The sequence below is a fragment of the Hemitrygon akajei genome, chromosome 6, assembly GCF_048418815.1.
Source record: "Hemitrygon akajei chromosome 6, sHemAka1.3, whole genome shotgun sequence".
NCBI classification, from domain to species: Eukaryota; Metazoa; Chordata; class Chondrichthyes; order Myliobatiformes; family Dasyatidae; genus Hemitrygon; species Hemitrygon akajei.
Genome location: NC_133129.1, coordinates 22,604,618 through 22,624,550, shown reverse-complemented (window position 1 = coordinate 22,624,550; position 19,933 = coordinate 22,604,618). Strand labels below are relative to the sequence as shown.

General features: G+C 44.3%; 1 protein-coding gene across 1 annotated transcript in view; it reads right to left on the bottom strand.

Annotated features, from left to right (window-relative positions):
- The window catches only part of ghra (growth hormone receptor a), a 169,470-nt gene that overhangs the window by 71,024 nt on the left and 78,513 nt on the right, over window positions 1-19,933 (bottom strand). The window lies entirely within an intron of this gene.

Genomic DNA, 19,933 nt, shown 5'->3' with positions numbered 1-19,933 from the left:
AGGGCACAAAGATCTCTGTCAAGGTCTCAACAGTCACCTCTTTAGCCTCCCTCAATAACATGGAATGGATCCCACCAGTCCCTGGGACTTATCCATCTCAATAACACACCTCCTCCATCTTGATATCAGCACGCCCTAAAATATCATTGTACCCCTCCCTAAACTCACTACCACCCATTTCCTTCTCCTCAGTTAATACTGATGTAAGTTTTGATTTAGTACTTTACCCACTTCCTCTGGTTAGAGACATAACTCTTCCTTTGTCACAGAGTGCTCCAACCCTTTCCCCGGCTACCCTGTTGATTTCCCTCCTGATTCATTTCTATTCCTCAAGGCCCCCCCCCACCCCAGATTTCAGCTTTCAAAACCTTACGTATAGTTCCTTAGTTCAGGGCTCATCTTGATTAGAAAGGGTGTCAAAGGTTACGGGGAGAAGCCAGCAGAATGGGGTTGAGTATGGTAATAAATCACCATGATAGAATAGCAAAGCTTGCTGGGCTGAACGGGCTACTTCTGCTCTACGATGAGCACAGTAGCTTAAACACTATGCCATCACCATACTGAACACAATGAACACAACAGTACATGGTTATTTGCTGAATTACTGATGAATAGAATCAGGAATCCCAAAGGATGGTACTTCCATGGAATATGAACATAAGTCACAGTCAATCTCCTGAGGAAATATCTCACAGAGATATCTGATTGATTCAGATTTATTTATCATGTGTACACCAAAGCATACTGTGAAATGGGTCGTTTGCGTTAACGACCAACAGTCTGAGGACGTGCTGAGGGCAACCCGCAAATGCCACCATATATTGTGTGTGAGGATGTCAGCTGTATGTTAATCATGACTGGCATATCCAGCATAATCCAGATGAGACCACACTCAGGTTGGAGGAGCAACAACTCATATTCCATTTGGGTAGCCTCCAACCTGATGGCATCAACATTGATTTCTCTAATTTCAGCAATTTCTACCCCACCCCATTCTCTCCTTTTCTGTTCCCCAATCAGTCTCCCCCTTCTCTTCTCCTCACCTGCCCTACACCTTCCTCTGGTTCCTCTCCTCCTTCCCTTTCTTTGTCCTCTCCTATCAGATGCCTTCTTCTAAAGCTCTTTACGTTTTCCAGCTATCACCTCCCAGCTTCTCACTTCATCCTCCCACCATCACCCACCTACCTTCTGCACCACCTGCTCTCACCTATCACCCGCCAGCCTGCAATCCTTCTTCTCCCCCAGTTAATCTGGCTTCTTCGCCCTTCCTTCCCAGTCCTGACTAAACAAAATATTGACTGTTTATTCCTCTCCGTAGATGCTGCCTGGTCTGCTGAAGTCCTTCAGCAGTTATCAATTCCAGCATCTGCAGAATCGCTGTGCTTGTGATCACTACAGACATACATTTTAAACCATTTGACAGGTACAAAAGCTGAGAATTTTTCAATCAGCAACAAGTACTTCTCACTTGTCACTGATTGAATTAATTGAAAATTACCTTGGCGTGTTCTCACAGTAAGTGCTTCCAGGAATTGTCAGAGTCGTTCTCAGCAAGGCAGAACAAGCCATACCAGTGCCTACAAATGTCACGTGTAACTGAAATCTGTGCCCATCAGCACAAGAGCTGTCCATAACCTGGCTGTCTTACTTCTGATGAAAAGCTTAGCAACTCTAGAAATATCTGAGATATAGTTTCACCTTTCCTTACTTCCTCTTGTGTTCGATTGAGATCCCGAGCGGAACAGGCGCTTTCGGCCCACCGAGCTGCGCCGCCCAGCTACCCCAATTTAACCCTGGCCTGATCACAAAGACCCACTTATCTACCATCTTCGGCTTGTGGGAGCAAACCGCAGCACCTGGAAGAAGCCCACACGGTCATGGGGAGAACTCCTTACAGACAGCAGCGGAAATCGAACCCAGGTTAGCAGTACTGTAAAGCGTTGTGATAACCACTACGCTAGCGTGCCACTCTTGTAACACACAGCGGGACCTCAAGGTACAAGTACATAGTTTGCTGAGAGTGGCAACACAGACAGTGAAGCCCTCATTGTTCGGGGCTTTGAGTAGAAAAGTTGGGACATCACATTACAGCTGCACAAGGCATTGATTGATGAGATCGCACTTGGACTACTGAGTGAACTTATGGTCACTGTACCAGAACTGCACACCCAGGTTAACATGTGATGAAGCTACAGAGGGTAACAACGATATTGTCAGGAAAAGGCTTCAGTTATTGACGCGATGTGACTGTTTTCCTAGTTTAAATCACTAGGGGCACAGATAAGGTGGATGGTCACAGGGTTGGGGGGTCTGACACTAGAGAATGCAGGCAAGAGATGAGAGCGGTAAGATTTAAAGTGAAGTAGATGTGTTGCCAAGTTTGCAGATGATACAAGGATTGGTGGAGGGGCAGGTAGTGTTGAGGAAACAGGAAGACTGCAGAAGGATTTAGACAGATTAGGAGATTGGGTAAGAAAGTGGCAAATGAAACACAATGTTGGAAAATGCATGGTTATGCACTTTGATAGTAGAAATAAATGTGCAGACTATTTTCTAAATGGGGAGAAAATCCAAATATCTGAGATGCAAAGAGACTTGGGAGTCCTTGTGCAGAATACCCTGAAGGTTAACTTGCAGGTTGAATCCATGGTGAGGAAGGCAAATGCCATGTTAGCATTCATTTCAAGAGGTCTAGAATACAAGAGCAGTGATGTGATGCTGGGGATTTATAAGGCTCTGGTGAGGCCTCACTTTGAGTATTGTAGAAAAAATGCGCTGACATTGGAGAGGGTCCTGAGGAGGTTCACAAGGATGATTCCGGGAATGTAAGGGTTATCATACGAGGAGTGTTTGATGGCTTTGGGTCCATACTCACTGGAATTCAGAAGGATGAAGGGGAATCTCATTGAAACCTTTTGAATGTTTAAAGGCCTAGACAGAGTTGATGTGGAAAGGATGTTTCCCATGGTGGGGAAGTCTAGGACAAGAGGGCACAGCCTCAGGATAGAGGGACATCCATTTAATACAGAGATGTGGAAAAATTTCTTTAGCCAAAGGGTGATGAACTTGTGGAATTTGTTACCACAGGCAGCTGTGGAGGCCAGGTCGTTGGGTGTATTTAAGGCAGAGCTTGATAGGTTCTTGACTGAACACGGCTTCAAAGGGAAAAGGCTGGGGAGTGGGGCTGAGGAGGGGAAAAAGGATTAGCCATGAATGAATGGCAGTTTAGACTTGATGGGCTAAATGGCCTAATTCTGCTCCTGTGTCTTATAGTCTTCTGGATCTAAACATTTTCCATACCAAGCGTGCTAGGAATATGGAATGAGCTGCCACAGGAAGTCACAGAGGTTGGCCCAATTACAATGTTTAAAAGACAGTTAGTAAGTACATTAATACAAGAGATTCTGCAGTTGCTGGAAATCTTGAGCAATATGCTCAAAATGCTGGAGAAACATGAGTCAAGCAGCATCTATGGAGGGCAATAAACAGTTGCTGTATTGCACTGAGACTCTTCATTCTAACCCCTCACATTTTCTCACTTAATCCTCATCCTCCCACCCACCCACCTTCCCCCTCACCTGTCAGCTGCCAGCGTATACTCCTCCCCTCCCCATTCTCCTATTGTCTTCTGCTCCCTTCCTTTCCAGCTTTGATGAAGGGTCTCAGGATGAAACACCAACTGTTTATTCCTCTCCATAGATGCTGCTTGACTGGCTGAATTGCTCTGGCATTTCATGTGTGTTAGACAGATACATGGATGGTAAATGTTTAGAGGAACATGGGGTAAGTGGGACCACATTGGTTAGGACGGATGATTTGGGCTGAAGAACCATTTCTGTACTGTATGACCCTATGAAACTGCAATACAGGACTACCTATGCTAACCAAACCCACAACCCATGGATCAGATCTGAATTACGTCCAGTGTAGCGGTTAGCACAACGACAGCGACCACCAATCATGGTTCAATTCCCACTGCTGTCTGCAGGATTTCCTCCAGGTGCTCCAGTTTCCTCCCACGGTCTAAAGAGGTACAGCTGAGGGTTAGTAAGTTGTGGGCATGCTGCGGGCATACTTGCAGGCTGCCCCAGCACATCCCCGACACAAGCAAAGCACTTCACTGGATGTTCTAATGGAAATCTGACAAACAAAACTATTCCCTTACCACATGTTGGAGGATAACGACACGGTTAACAGCGTAATGTTCTACGCTTTGGCAGGGCTCAGTAAGTGAGTGCTAAATACAAGGCTGAGCATTCGCATAATATATCGGAAGATGCTCAAAGGAGGCCACACCTTTTGGAAGAGAAACAGAGACAACGCTTCCAGGTAAAGACCCTTCGCTGAAATTGGGAAGGAGGCAAACGAAGTTGCCAGGAGGGTGGCAGGGGTAGTGTCTAAGATACCATGATGAATAGTATTCCCCAGCTACGCAAACGATGTTGTCACATCGACGAATAAACTCTTCTTAGGCTTCCAGCTGGGTACAGATATCAATTATAACCAACATTTTGATGACATGCTCTGCCATCTTCTTCAGGGGTGATGTCTGGGCACATCTAGTCTGGTGGTATTTACCCCCGTTATCTATCCCTCCTGATTGGTTAGTCCTCATCCAATCAGGTTTCCACTCTCCCACTTTGTTTACAATTGAATTCCAGCTCTTACTTAGAGCGAGACCTTTACTGTAGTTAAAATTCTTTTCCTCTAGTTTTATTTCAATGGTTTCCTTTACCAGGCAGTTTGCTAAATACACACAAAAATTATATATCTGCAACGTGGAGCTGTCTGTGGTCTTCTTTAGATCTAATTGTTAATATAATAAAAATTCTGATTGCTGAACAAATTCTTATCTGTACATAAACACTACATCATAATGTAAACTGATCCTCTATAAGTTATTGAGTCACTCAACAAGAATTAGAAATCTCATTCTGAGGTTGAAGAGATTCGCTCTGTCACAAGGAACTTCCAAATTTCTGCAGATGTACCGTGGAGAGCATTCTGACCGGTTGCATTACCATCTGGTAGGGAGGCTCCGATGCAAGAGGCTGCAGAGGACCATAGATTCAGCCAGCTCCAACATGGGCACAACCCTCCCCACTATTGAGGACATCTTCAAAAGGCCATGCATCAAGAAGGTGGCATCTATCTCTAAGAACCCTCATTATTTAGGACATGCTTTCTTCTCGTTAATACGATCGGGGAGGAAGTACAAGTATCCCCCCACTTTACGTCCCTTCACTTTTACGAAAGACCTACGTTAGTACCTGTTTTCGCTAACCGAAAGAAATCCGAAGAGGATTTTCGCTTTTACGAAAAAGGTGAAAAACGAAAATAGCGTTCAGCATTTGTTTTGCAGCGAGCCGTTATAGAGGCAGCGCGCACCCCGAGCAGCAAATGTGCTTTATCTCGATTTATTTTGTGCATCCATTAGCAAGATGTGTCCTAAGGCATCAGAAAAACCTAAGAGAGCTGATGCAATTGCAAGAGGAAAGGATACGAATCGAAACCGAACGCAATAGCGAATGGCCTGAAAGAGAAGTCATCCAGGAACTGAACGTGAAGCAATTACATGAGATTTTCGCTACGATTGACAGTGCTGCAATGATTGCAGAAAAGTATGACTTTAATTTTGAAAGGGCACGTGGGTTTAGAGCAGGTTTGCAGGATGGTTTGAGTGCTTACAAAGAACTGTATGATAGAAAAATGCGTGAACCTTCCAGTGTGCTCGCTGTCTTCCTGATTTTGGTAAGTGAAACTACACCGTACATACATCATTTCTACTTTATATAGGCTGTGTATTTATCATATCATTCCTGCTTTTACTGTATGTTAGTGTTATTTTAGGTTTTATGTGTTATTTGGTATGATTTGGTATGTTATGATTTGGTCTGGGAATGCTCAAAATTTTTCACAAATAAATTAATGGTAATTGCTTCTTCGCTTTATGCCATTTCGGCTTACGAAAGGTCTTATAGGAACGCTCTCCTTTCGGATAGCGCGGGAAACCTGTATAGGATGCACATTCAGAAATACTATCTTCCCCTCCATCATAACATTACTGAATGGTCTATGAACCCGCAATCACTTTCTTGTTATTTTGTTTCTTTTACATAGTCATAGGTTCATAGAACACTCCATCACAGAAACAGACCCCCTCATGTTCCCCTTAAACATTTCACCTTTAACCCATGACCTTTAGATGTAATCTCACCCAACCCCAGTGGAAAAAGCCTGCTTGCATTAACCCTACCTATAATCATCATCATGTGCCGTGTCATATGACATGGGCGATCATGGTCTTTCCATGACCATGATTGTTCTTGCCAAATTTTCTACAAAAGTGGTTTGCTATTGCCTTCTTCTAAGCAGTGTCTTTACAAGACGGGTGACCCCAGCTATTATCAATATTCTTCAGAGATCTTTGGCCTGGCATCTGTGGTTGCATAACCAGGACGTTATATGCACCAACTGCTCATTCAACCATCCACCAACTGTGCCAATGGCTTTACGAGTCCCTGATCAGGGAGCAAAGCAGGTGCTACACCTTGCCTAAGAGTGACTTGTAGACCAGCGCTGGGAAGGAGCACCTTACACCTCCTTCGGCAGAGACATATCTCCACCCCACTGACCCTATCTATACCCTGCACTACTTTGTATACCTCTATCAAATCTCCCCTCAATCTTCTATGTTCTAAGGAATAAAGTCCTAACCTATTCAACCTTCCCATATAACTCAGGTCCTCAAGTACCAGCAACATCCTTCGAAATTTTCTCTGCAAGGTGACCAAAACTGCACATAATTCTCTAAATTAGGCCTGACCAACATCTTATACAATTTCAACATAACATCAATACTTAACACCAACACCTGCACTCAATACATAGGTTTATGAAGGCCAATGTGTCAAAAGCTTCCTTTATGACCCTATCTACATGTGACATGACTTTCAAGGAATTGTGGACGTGTATTCCCAGACCCCTTTGTTCTACCACAATCCTCAGTGTCCTAATGCTCAGCGTGTAGGCCCTACCCTGGCTGGTCCTTCCGAACTGCAACACGTCACACTTATCTACATTAAACTCTAACTGCCATTTTTCCAACTGATCCATATACCACTGCAAGTTCGATAGCATTCTTCGCTGTCCACTACACCTCCAATCTTGGTGTATTCTGCAAATTTGCTGGTCCAGTTGACTGCATTATCATCTGGATTGTTGATATAGATGACAAACAACAATGGACCCAGCACCGATCCCTGCGGCACACCACTAGTCACAGGCCTCCACTCAGACAGGCAACCATCTGCTACACTCTCTGGCTTCTTCCACAAAGCCAATGTCTAATACAGTTTCCTACCTCATCCTGACTGAACCTTCTTAACCAACCTCCCACGTGGGACCTTGTCAATTCACCTGCAATGTAGGCAACGTCCACTGCCTTGCCTTCATCAACTTTCCTGGTAACTTGCTCGAAAAACTCTACAAGATTGGTTAGGCATGACCTATCATGCACAAAGCCATGCTGACTCTCCTGAATCAGTTCCTGTATATCCGAACAATTATACATCTGGTCTGCTAAAATACCTTCCAATAAACTTTCCCACTACTGATGTCTGGCTTACCAGCCTATGATTTCCTGGCTTTTTCTTGAAGCCCTTCTTGAAAAGCAGAACAACATTAGCTATCCTCCAATGCCCTGGTACCTCACCTGTTGTTAAGGACATTTTAAATATCTCTGCTGGGGCCCCTGCAATTTCTGCACTAGCCTTCCACAGAATAAGAGGGAACACCTTTGTCTGGCCCTGGGAATTTATCCATCCTAATTTGCCTCAAGACAGCAAGCACCTCCTCCTCTGTAATCTGTACAGAGTCCGTGGCCTCGCTGCTGCTGTGCCTCACTTCTACAGACTCCAGCATAAGCACAGATGCAAAATATTCATTTTAGATCTCCCCTATCTCTTACAGCTCCATGCCCAGATTATCACTCTGATCTTCCAGGTCCAATTTTGTTCCTTGCTATCCTTTTGCTCTTAATGTATCTATAGAATCCCTTGGGATTCTCCTTCACCTTGTCTGCTAGAGCAACCTCATCCCTTCTTTTAACCTTCCTGATTTCCTTCTTAAGCATTCTCTTGCAATTCTTACACTTCTCAAGTACCTCATCTGTTCCTTCCAGCCTATACCTGCTATGCAACCTCCTTCTTTTTCTTAACTAGGGCCTCAATACCTCTCAAAAACCAAGGTTGTTTAAACCTGTTATCCTTGATTTTTAATCTGATTGAAACACACAAACTCTGTACACATAGAATTTCACTTCCCACTTATCAAGTACACCCTTACCAGAAAACAACCTGTCCCAATCCACTAGCCAGATACCATCAAAATTGACCTTTCTCCAATTTACAATTTCACCCCGATGACCTGACCTATCCTTTGAAACTAAGGGTATTATGATTACTGGATGCAAAAGTCTCCAAATAGAAAATCTAGAATCTCACTCTCTCTAGTTGGGACCTAATGTATGTACTGATTAAAGAAACTTTCCTGAGCACAAATGAGAAACTTGTTCCCATCCAAAGCTTTTACAGTATGGGTGTCACAGTAGATATTACGCAATGAAACAAATTTGATTAGGCAGCTTAAGGTAAAGGAACCCTTAAGAGACAGTAATTATGATGTGACAGAATTCACCCTGAAATTTGAAAGACAGAAGCTAAAGTCATATGTATCTGTATTAGAGTGGAGTAAAGGGAATTAAAACACAGAAACAAGAAAACCTACAGCACAATACAGGCCCTTCGGCCACAAAACTGTACCGAACATGTTCTTACCTGAGAAATTACCTAGGGTTACCCATAGTCCTCTATTTTTTGAGCTCACTGTACCTGTCCAGGAGTCTCTTAAAAGACGCCTCCACCACCGTCATTGGCAGCCCATTCCACGCACTCAGCACTCTCTGCATAAAAAAACTTACCCCTGATATCTCCTCTGTACCTAATTCCAAGCACCTTAAAACTATGCCCTTTCATGTCAGCCCTGGGAAAAAGCCTTTGACTATCCACACGATAGCCTCACATCATCTTATACACCTCTACAGGTCACCTCTCATCCTCCGTCGCTCCAAAGAAAAAAGACCGAGTTCACTCAACCTATTCTCATAAGGCATGCTCCCCAATCCAGGCAACATCCTTATAAATCTCCTCTGCACCCTTTCTATGGTCTCCATATCCTTCCTGTAGTGAGGTGACCAGAACTGAGCACAGTACTCCAAGTGGGGTCTGACCAGGGTCCTATATAGATGCAGCATTACCTCTCGGCTCCTAAATTCAATTCCACGATTGATGAAGGCCAATGCACCATATGCCTTCTTAACAACAGTCAACCTGCGCAGCAGCTTTGAGTGTCCTATGGACATGGACCTCAAGATCCCTCTGATCCTGCACACTGCCAAGAGTCTTACCATTAATACTATATTCTGCCATCATATTTGACCTACCAAAATGAACCACTTCACACTTATCTGGGTTGAACTCCATCTGCCACTTCTCAGCCCAGTTTTGCATCCTATCAATGTCCCTCTGTAACCTCTGATAGCCCTCCACACTATCCACAACACCTTCAACCTTTGTGGCATCAGCAAACTTACTAACCCATTCCTCCACTTCCTCATCCAGGTCATTTATAAAAATCACAAAGAGTAAGGGTCCCAGAAAAGATCCCTGAGGCACACCACTGGTTATCGACCTCCATGCAGAATATGATCCGTCTACAACCACTCTTTGCTTCTGTGGGCAAGCCAGTTCTCTTGGCTCATAAACTCAATCCCACAATGGATGAAGGCCAATGCACCGTATGCACCAAAGGAGAATCAGTGGATGTTGTGTACTTGGATTTTCAGAAGGCCATTGACAAGGTGCTGCACATGAGGCTGCTTAACATGTTACAAGCCCATGGTATTCCAGGAAAGATCCTAGCATGGATAAAGCAATAGTTGATTGGCAGGAGGCAAAGAGTGGGAATAAAGGGAGGCTTTTCAGGTTTGGTGTTGGCGACTAGTGGTGCTCCAAGGGGTCAGTGTTGCGACTGCTTCTTTTTACGTTGTATGTCAATTTTTTGTGACTAAGTTTGCAGACAATACGAAGATAGGTGGAGGTGCAGGTAGTGCTGAGGAAGCAGGGACTCTGCAGAAGGACTTAGATTGGAAGAATGGGCAAATACGTGGCAGATGGAATGCAGTGTCAGGAAGTGTATGGTCATGCATTTTGGTAGGTGGAACAAAAGCGTCAACTATTTCTAAACAGGCAGAAAATTTTAAAAACTGAGGTGGTGCAAAGTGACTTGGGAATCTACATACAGGATGCCCTAAAGGTGAACTTGCAGGATGAGTCAGTGGTGAGGAAGGCAAATGCAAAGTTAGCATTCATTTTGAGAGGACTAGAATATAAAAGGAAGGATATAATGTTGAGTCTTCATAAGTACTGGTGAGGCCTCACTTGGAGTACTGTTCACCTATTACATTTCCTGTCTGTACTCCTTCCCTTTCCGCCCACCTTCTTACTCTGGCTTCTTCCCCCTTCCTTTCCAGTCCTGATGGTCTCAGCCCAACACTTGACTGTTTATTCCTCTCCATTGACACTACTTGACTTGCCAAGCTTCTCCAGCATTTTGTGTGTGTTGCTCTAGATTTCCAGCGTCTGCACGATCTCTTGTGTTTACCATGAGTAGTTTCTGATTTCCATTCCTACGTATCCTGCTGCAGCTACTTAAATTCCTTTCAATAGTTCTTGTTGTCCACCTGCATCTTACAGTCTGAAGCACTGTAAGATGTAGATTTCTCATCTACACAACATCATGTAAGCTATGACACAGCTGAACCCCTGGGCTAATCATTCAATAATTAGAGAAATAGGACACAAACAGAAAGTGAAAAATGAAGAATTCTTTAAATAGCATTAAATTCTCTCAGGGGATATATTTTCAGGTCTTTAATTGCACAGTCTACACTTGGATTAACTGATACAATAGTTACACTGAGCAAAAATACTGACAAACCAGTTCCTGTAATTTTGTGGTGAGATCTCATACCCTGTCCTGGAGCCTCTCACTCTGCATTGGTCTTAGCTACTCTGATGTGATAGGTTCTTGATTAGTCAGGCTGCGAAGGTTATGGGGAGAAGCAAAGAGTGGGAGTAAACGGGACCTTTTCAGAATGGCAGGCAGTAACTAGTGGGGTACTGCAAGGCTCAGTGCTGGGACCCCAGTTGTTTACAATATATATTAATGATTTAGACGAGGGAATTAAATGCAGCATCTCCAAGTTTGCGGATGATACGAAACTGGGCGGCAGTGTTAGTTGTGAGGAGGATGCTAAGAGGATGCAGGGTGACTTGGATAGGTTAGGTGAGTGGACAAATTCATGGCAGATGCAATTTAATGTGGATAAATGTGAGGTTATCCACTCTGGTTGCAAAAACAGGAAAACAGATTATTATCTTAACGGTGGCCGATTAGGAAAAGGGGAGATGGAACGAGACCTGGGTGTCATTGTACACCAGTCATTGAAGGTGGGCATGCAGGTACAGCAGGCGGTGAAAAAGGCAAATGGTATGTTGGCATTCATAGCAAAAGGATTTGAGTACAGGAGCAGGGAGGTTCTACTGCAGTTGTACAAGGCCTTGGTGAGACCGCACCTAGAATATTGTGTGCGGTTTTGGTCCCCTAATCTGAGGAAAGACATTCTTGCCATAGAGGGAGTACAGAGAAGGTTCACCAGATTGATTCCTGGGATGGCAGGACTTTCATATGAAGAAAGACTGGATCGACTAGGCTTATACTCACTGGAATTTAGAAGATTGAGGGGGGATCTTATTGAAACGTATAAAATTCTAAAGGGATTGGACAGGCTAGATGCAGGAAGATTGTTTCCGATGTTGGGGAAGTCCAGAACGAGGGGTCACGGTTTAAGGATAAAAGGGAAGCCTTTTAGGACCGAGATGATGAAAAACTTCTTCACACAGAGAGTGGTCAATCTGTGGAATTCTCTGCCACAGGAAACAGTTGAGGCCTGTTCATTGGCTATATTTAAGAGGAAGTTAGATATGGCCCTTGTGGCTAAAGGGATCAGGGGGTATGGAGAGAAAGCAGGTACAGGGTTCTGAGTTGGATGATCAGCCATGATCATACTGAATGGTGGTGCAGGCTCGAAGGGCTGAATGGCCTACTTCTGCACCTATTTTCTATGTTTCTAAGATAGGAGGAAGGATTTGAGAGGGAATATGGATCAGCCACGATGAAATGGCAGAGCTTATTGGATGGGCTGATTGGCCATATTCCACATTAAAGGTCCCATGCGAATGTAAATTATTGCTGCCAAGGTTATTTGCCTTCTCCGAAATCACAGCCGTTAGCGTAGCGGTTAGCATAATGTGTTACAGTGCCAGTGATTGGTATTCAATTGTAGCTCTGTCTGTGCTCTCCCCATGACCACGTGGGTTTCCAGCGTGCGCTCTGGTTCTCCCCCACAACACAAACACGGTCTGGTTAGGGTTAGTAAGTTGTGAGCATGCTCTGTTGGTACCAGAAGCGTGGTGACACTAATGGGCTGTCCCCAGCTCATCACGTATGCTCATCGTTGTATGTTTTGATACACATGTGACAAATGGAACTAATCTTTACCTTTAAAGAAAAGGTGCTACAGAAGGACGAGTAGTTGTGATAGGAATGAGTCTAACTTGCTCCCAATTAATGCAGGCCTTGAGTTAGATTTGACTGCTTTGCAGTTGGTGCTGCAGAGATCTGGAACACTCTGTACCCCGATGTGATCAATAGGTGCAAGAGCAATGAATACAGATGAAGGCAGTGTCAGATCAATCAATCGGATTGTGGGCCAGAGACACCCGATGGCAGTCCTGTGTAAATCATGGCATGACGACAATTGCAATGATTGCTGGAGAAAGCAGAGGTGGCAAAGTAAACACAATTAAATCTCAGTCCTTGCACTGTAATCACAAACACCAGAAAATCTGCAAATGCTGCAAATCCAGAGCAACACACACGAAATGCTGGAGGAACTCAGCAGGTCAGGCAGCATCCATGAGGAGGAATAAACAGTTGAGATAAATTCAGGCTGAGACTCTTCACCAGGTTGTGTTGCAAGGTACAGACGGACCCTGTTTGAGCATGTTTAGAGACTGTGCTCTCAGTTATTGCCAGTGCTTTCACCAGAGCAGACAGGAAGGTGGGTCTCCTACTCAACATCCACAGAGTTGCCTTGCTGCACCACACTGCCCTCTGTCACGGGGATTTCTGTCATCAGCAAATTTGGCAACCACATCTTCAGGCCCAAGCACCAACCCCTGTGGCAGAGCACTCATTATGTTTTGCCAACTGGGCGGAAGTGCTGTGACGTGATTGCACGAACCAATATGCTACCACTCCTGGGCACAGATGCATGTGACAATGAGGGTAAATTTGAAAATTGAACTGTTAGTTTCTCATGGGGATGGCAATGGAAGTAGAATCAATTGCAGTGATCTAGAGCAAGGCTAAGCAGAACAATCGGGGATGGGGATAGGGGTAGGGGTAGGGGTAGATGGGGGTCTTCAGGCTCCTGTACCTCCTGCCTCACGAAGAGGGCATGGTCATGATGGTGGATATTGCCTTCCTGAGATATTGACTTTTGTAGATGCCTTGAGGCTGGCAAGAGTTCTCCCTGGGGTACTCTCCACCACTCCCTGGCGTCTCTGGTGCATTGCATTCCATTCCAGGCTGTGAAATCAATGCGTTCGACTGTGAAGTGAAATGTGACCAGGCACATTTAATCATCCATCAGCCTCGTGTTTCGAAAGCTATATCCATGCCAGTGCTCGTGGGGTTGACTTCATTATCTATGTAATGCCCCGTCTGGAATAATTTCTTGTGAAGAAAATACTTCCCCTCAATCCTTTCTTCCCACTTTCAGCCCACGGTGTGAAAATGCCAGCTCACCTCCTCCCAGCACCCCTCCAATGATAATCCCCATCCTCATGAATCGAATGGACACAAAGGTTACAGATGAGCTTTACTTCACCCATACATTGAAACTACAAAACATACAGTGAAATGCGTTGTTCCCATCAACGGCCATCGATGAGTTGGGGACAGAGCACAAGTATGCTTCTGGGCCAATAAAGCATCCTCACAACTCACTCACCACAACCCATACATTTTTGGACTGTGGGAAGAAATCAGAGCACGCTGAGGAAACCCACACAGTCACGGAGAGAAAGTACAAACTCCTTATAGCCCAGTGGCAGAACACAGTCCAGATCACAGGCGCTGCCATAGCAATATGTTAATATGCCGATTATCCCAATCCTAAATCCCCCATTGAACAACAAATGCCAATCCCTATCTAATACCCACAATGCCTTCTCTCACCAGCACTCGCGTCTTTAGACATACAATTCTGGCTAACTCTTCCCAATAATCTTCCTCCAATTCCATCCACTCTTGGCACACCACAGGTCAGACTACGCCAGCAGCAGAGAAAAACACAACCCTTCCCCAACCCCGTATAAATGAGGCGTCTTACAGGCTTCCAAACCCACCGGCAAGATCATCCACTTCAAATCAAATATTCTCAGCATTTTCAACTTTGCTGCATGTAAAATGTACTTCTTCGTTAGTTTAATTAGATAACTGTGTACACCCCTTCCAGACCAGTGTCCGTGTATGTCCCTTCCAAGTAAGACATAAAATTACTATGAGTTGCAAAAATGTTTTTTAAATGAAAAAGGGAAATAGTCATGCAGATGTACCCCGGGGAACATTCTACTTGATTGCATCGCCCTCTGGTTTCAAGGGGTCACTATGGAAATTTGTAAACTCAGTCAGTAGTATAGTGGTTAGCACAACACTTTACAGTACAGGTGAACATGAGGAAACCTGCAGATGCTGGAAATTCAAGCAACACACACAAAATGCTGGTGGAACACAGCAGGCCAGGCAGCATCTATAGGAAGAAACACTGTCGCCGTTTCGGGCCCAGACCCTTCGTCAGGACTGGCTTCAATTCCTTCCACTGCCTAAGGACAAACAAGAGAAAATCTGCAGGTGCTGGAAGTTCAAGCAACATACACAAAATGCTGGAGGAGTTCAGCAAGCCAGGCAGCATCTTTGGAAAAGAGTACAGTCGACATTTCGGACTGAAACCCAATCCATCCGAAGGGCTTTGGCCCAACACACCCACTGTAATCTTTGCCATAGATGCTGCCTGGCCTGCTGAGTTCCTCCAGCACGTTGTGTGTGTTGCTCTGCTTTTAAGGACTTTGTTCATTCTCCCTGTGGCCACGAGGATTTCCTCAGTGTCACTGTAAATTGTCCCGTGATTAGGTCAGGATTCAATTGAGGGATTGATGAGCGGCGTAGCTCAAAGGGTTGGGAGGATCTATTTTGTGCTGTAAGTAAATAAATGGTCCCATCATGGACACTCGCCTCTCCAGCATCGAGGACACCTTCAATAGGCAATGCCTCAAACAGGAGGCACCCATCACTAAAGACCCTCGTCACCCAGGACATGCCCTCTTCTCATTGCTACCATCAGGGAGGACGTACAGGAGCCTGAAGACAAACAGCTTCTTCCCCTCCGCCTCCAATTTTGGAATGGACGATGAGTCCATGAACATCACCTTACTACTGTTTTCCTTGTTCTTTGCTCTCATTTTTGTGCTGCTTATTTAATTTAATCTTCATCTCTATTGCTTAATGTAATTTATAGATTTTTATTATTATGGATTGCAGTGTGCTGCTGCCCCAAACAACAAATTGCATGATATATTCCAGTGATATTAAACCTGATTCTGATGAATTCAGGAACCACTCAGGAACCTGATGGCAGAGGGGAAGAAGCTGTTTCTGAAACATCTCGTGTTTGTCTTCAGGGTCCTGTACCTCCTCCTTGATGGTAGCAATGAGAACACAGTAGGTCCACCCACCTACCTTCAAGTTAAACAGCATACACAGTTATTAAAGTCAAACTGGATTAATAAATAATGTACACCCTCAGGTTATCAACAGTTTGGCAGAATTACAAACTCTGTTTACTTGGTCTTTTTTTTGTTTAGCTTTGAGCTCAGCCTATCCACTCTCTGTAACAAAATGATTCATGTGCTGGTGTTGGAAGTCAAAGGCATTTTGCCATCTTGTTTATGAAGAAATCTGAAATGCTGCTTTGTCAAGAAACTTGCTGCGAAGGTCTGTGCTTGAAGGAATGATCATTAAGCACATTTTAAACACTGGTTTCACTTTCTTCTGGTACGCTGTGTCAAAGTCTGGCAGGTTGCTAAGCAACCATGCTTATTATGGAATGCATTATATAGGGTGCTTATTCACAGATACTGCTGGCCAGGAGACTGACGGTACAGACTTCTGATCTACCATTATAGTACTTTCCCCTTTGTACTTTGTTAATGAATGCTAGTTTTATCATTGGGCAAGGTCCTGGAGGCCCATCATATATACAATCAGACAGACTTTCTGGTTCAGATTGTGAACATTTTTAAAGAGATTTTGTGTTCTTGTTTGCTGCCCTGTAAATTTTCTGCTCCGCTCGTTGATAAATGTTGGGATTACTTCAGGCCCTAGATATTCAAGGTCCATTTTTCTTACACCTCTGACTCAAGGTCTTGGCACTCTGGAATTGAGTGTGTTGTGTTTGTTAATTACTCTGATGTTGGTAGATCACAGAATATCTACTAAAATCGCTTTCTCTGGCTCTAGAGGGTCACATGTTTACATGTTTGATGTAAAAAGTTTTAAAGGCTCCTCTGGACACACACACACATACCCACCACTGTATGATCATTGTTCTGGGGAATATACTATAAATCTACAGAAGTGGTGGATACGGCCCGGTCCATCACAGGAAAAGTCTCCCTCACCATTGCGAACATTTACACGGAACGCTGCCACAGGAAAGCAGCATCCATCAACAAGAACCTGCACCATCCAGGCCGTGCTCTCTTCTCACTACCACCATCGGGCAGGAGGTGCAGGAGCCTTAGGTCTCACACTCCCAGGTTCAGCAGCAGTTATTACCACTCAGCCATCAGGTTCCTGATCCAGTGTGGATAATTTCACTCATCTCAACACTGAACGGATTCTACAACATACAGACTCACTCTCAGTGACTCTTCACAACTCACTCTCAGGATTTATTCTTTTTTATATTCACAGTATGTCTTTTCCACATTGGGAGTTTGTCAGTCTTTGTTTATGTATAGTGTTATTTCTAAAATTATTCTAAATTCTCCTGTAAATATCCACAAGACAATGAATCTTGGCATTGTATATGGTAACACTTATAGACTGATAATAAATTTACTTTAAAATTTGTGATCTGTTCTTCCTTATCCTAGTCTTTCAAGTCATCACATATTTCTTCAAAAAACTGTTTGGTTTGTCCCACTACCCTCTACCCTGTGTCCTTGTAAAACTTTGCTCCATTGAGCATTTCTTTCGAAAGCCATTGTATCTTTATCAAGCTTCTCCACAGAACAACAAACAGAAAACTGCAGCCGTCACGTCCAGCCTGACACACAGGACAAATCATTAACCAGGCCCTCCAGCTTTCCACAATATCCATCTTCATTTCATACCCAACCGACTTGGCTTTCTTAACTCATGAGCAGTTGATACCCCAGATAACAGCAGGGTCCTGTGAAGGATCTCGGCCCGAAATGTCGAATGTACTCTTTTCCATAGATGCTGCCTGACCCGCTGAGTTCCAAACTATTGATGCAATTAAAATGACAGGAGCTGTACTTTATTAGGAGTTTGAGATTTAGTACGTGACCAAAGACACTCACAAATTTTTACAGATGTACCGTGGAGAACATTCCAACCAGTTGCATCACCGTCTGGTATGGAGGGGTGGGGGATCACGGCACAGGATCAGAAAAGGCCACAGGAACTTGTAAACACAGCCAGCTCCACCACGGGCACTAGCCTCCCCAGCATCAAGGACACCTTCAAAATGTGATGCCTCAAAAATGTGCCGTCCATCATTAAGACCCCTATCACCCAGGACATGCCCTCTTCTCCTTACTATCATTGGGAAGGAGGTACAGGGGCCTGAAGATCTACACTCAATGATTCAGGAACAAATTCTTCCCCTCCGCCATCAGATTTCTGAATGGACAATGAACCCATGAACACTACCTCACTATTGTTTCCCCCCTTATTTAATTATATATTCACACTTATTGTAATATTGTAATGTATAGATTTTTTCATGTATTGCAATGTACTGGTGCCACAAAACAATTTCATGGCATATGTACATGATATGTATTCTCCTGATTCTCCTCTGTTTCTCGCTTAATCCCAGCCTCATTCGCATCACAGAACAATTCATCTATTCACCAAAACGTCTTCCAGTTTAAAATGGGCTTCCAGTTCAAGATAGCGCTGGAGAATCTCAGCAACTTGTGGCTGGTTGTAAACGATCATCACCTGTAACTTCCCTGTGGACTTGGAGGCAGAACCGAGGCAAGGTGAGGCAGTAGGCCTGTCCCCAAGAGTGAAGAAGACCCAAGATTTCAGCACCAGGCCAAATTGGAAAGGTCAGATACAGATCAAATCGAGGTGGTGGGGTCCAGGTCCCAGAGCATATGAAAGCAACTGAACCCGATGTTTAGATGACCATTTAGGCACCCGGCCATATTTGAAAAGGTCAGGGTGTCGGGGCCTGAGGTAGGCCGGCTCAGCTCGCTGCTCTGCTCTACACTGAACTGAGGCTCTGTGGACGGACTCTTGGGGGACTTCAGTTCAGAACGTTTATTGATTTGTTGTTTACTCTCTCTGCACACTGGGCGTTTGATGGTCTTTTTTTAAAACAGGTTCTTTCAGGTTTCTTTGTTTCATGGCTGCCTGTTGGGAGATGAATCTCAAGGTTGTATAAGGTGCACATACTTTGATAAGTGTACTTTGAACTTTGGGAGTGTGGGAAGAGACCAGAACACCCGGAGAAAAGCCACACATTCCACATGGACATGAAACATGGAATTGCGCAGAATCACATGATACACTAGGTACTAAACAACCGTCTGCGATTCGAGCCACTGACAAATTCCTACAAATTAAAGGAAGGAAGCATAAATTGTGGAAAAGACATGGATGAAGGGGAGATCAGGAGGAGGAGATGTTGGGCATTCTGTGGATAAGTCCATAGTGCCCGGTGGGATTTGTACCAGGACACTGAGGAGAGGACACAGGAGACAGAGACAGCATGCCACCCCTGCCTGACCTGCTCAGATTGCACGATTTGCATTTCCAGCATCGGCAAAATCTCTTACATTTATGGATTTCTTGACCCTCCCCAGCCCCTGGTCTGATCTCACTCCTCCCTTCCACCTTCTCATACTGGTGACCTCCCCTCTACACTCTCAGTCCTGGTACAGGGTCTCGACCTTAAACATCAGACAACCCTTCACCTCCATGCTGCCTGACCTACTGAATTCCTCCAAAAATGTGTTTGTTGATCAAGATTCAAACATCTGCAGTGTGTCCAGAAGGATAATATTCCCATCTTGACAATATGATGACTAAAGCATATTCTAAGGAACACAGCTCAGAGTGAATTGCAACTGCTACTGCATCAATTCTGAAACAAGGGGATTTGTAACAAAGAGAAGGTGGGTCTGTGGAGTTAGGCTACAATCTTCCTTAATTGTAGGATAGGCTGTTCCTAAGTTAGGAAAGCGGTAAAAGATGTAATAGTTCCTCAAAAGTAAACAGTTATGAAGCCATGTTAATTCAGAACTGAGGAGAATGGAGCTTTGATAACCAATGATATCCCTAGTGATGAGGGAGAAAACAAGTACACAAATCAAAAGTAAAGAACTCAGTTCTGAAATCATTCCACAACCATCAGGAACACATATTCACA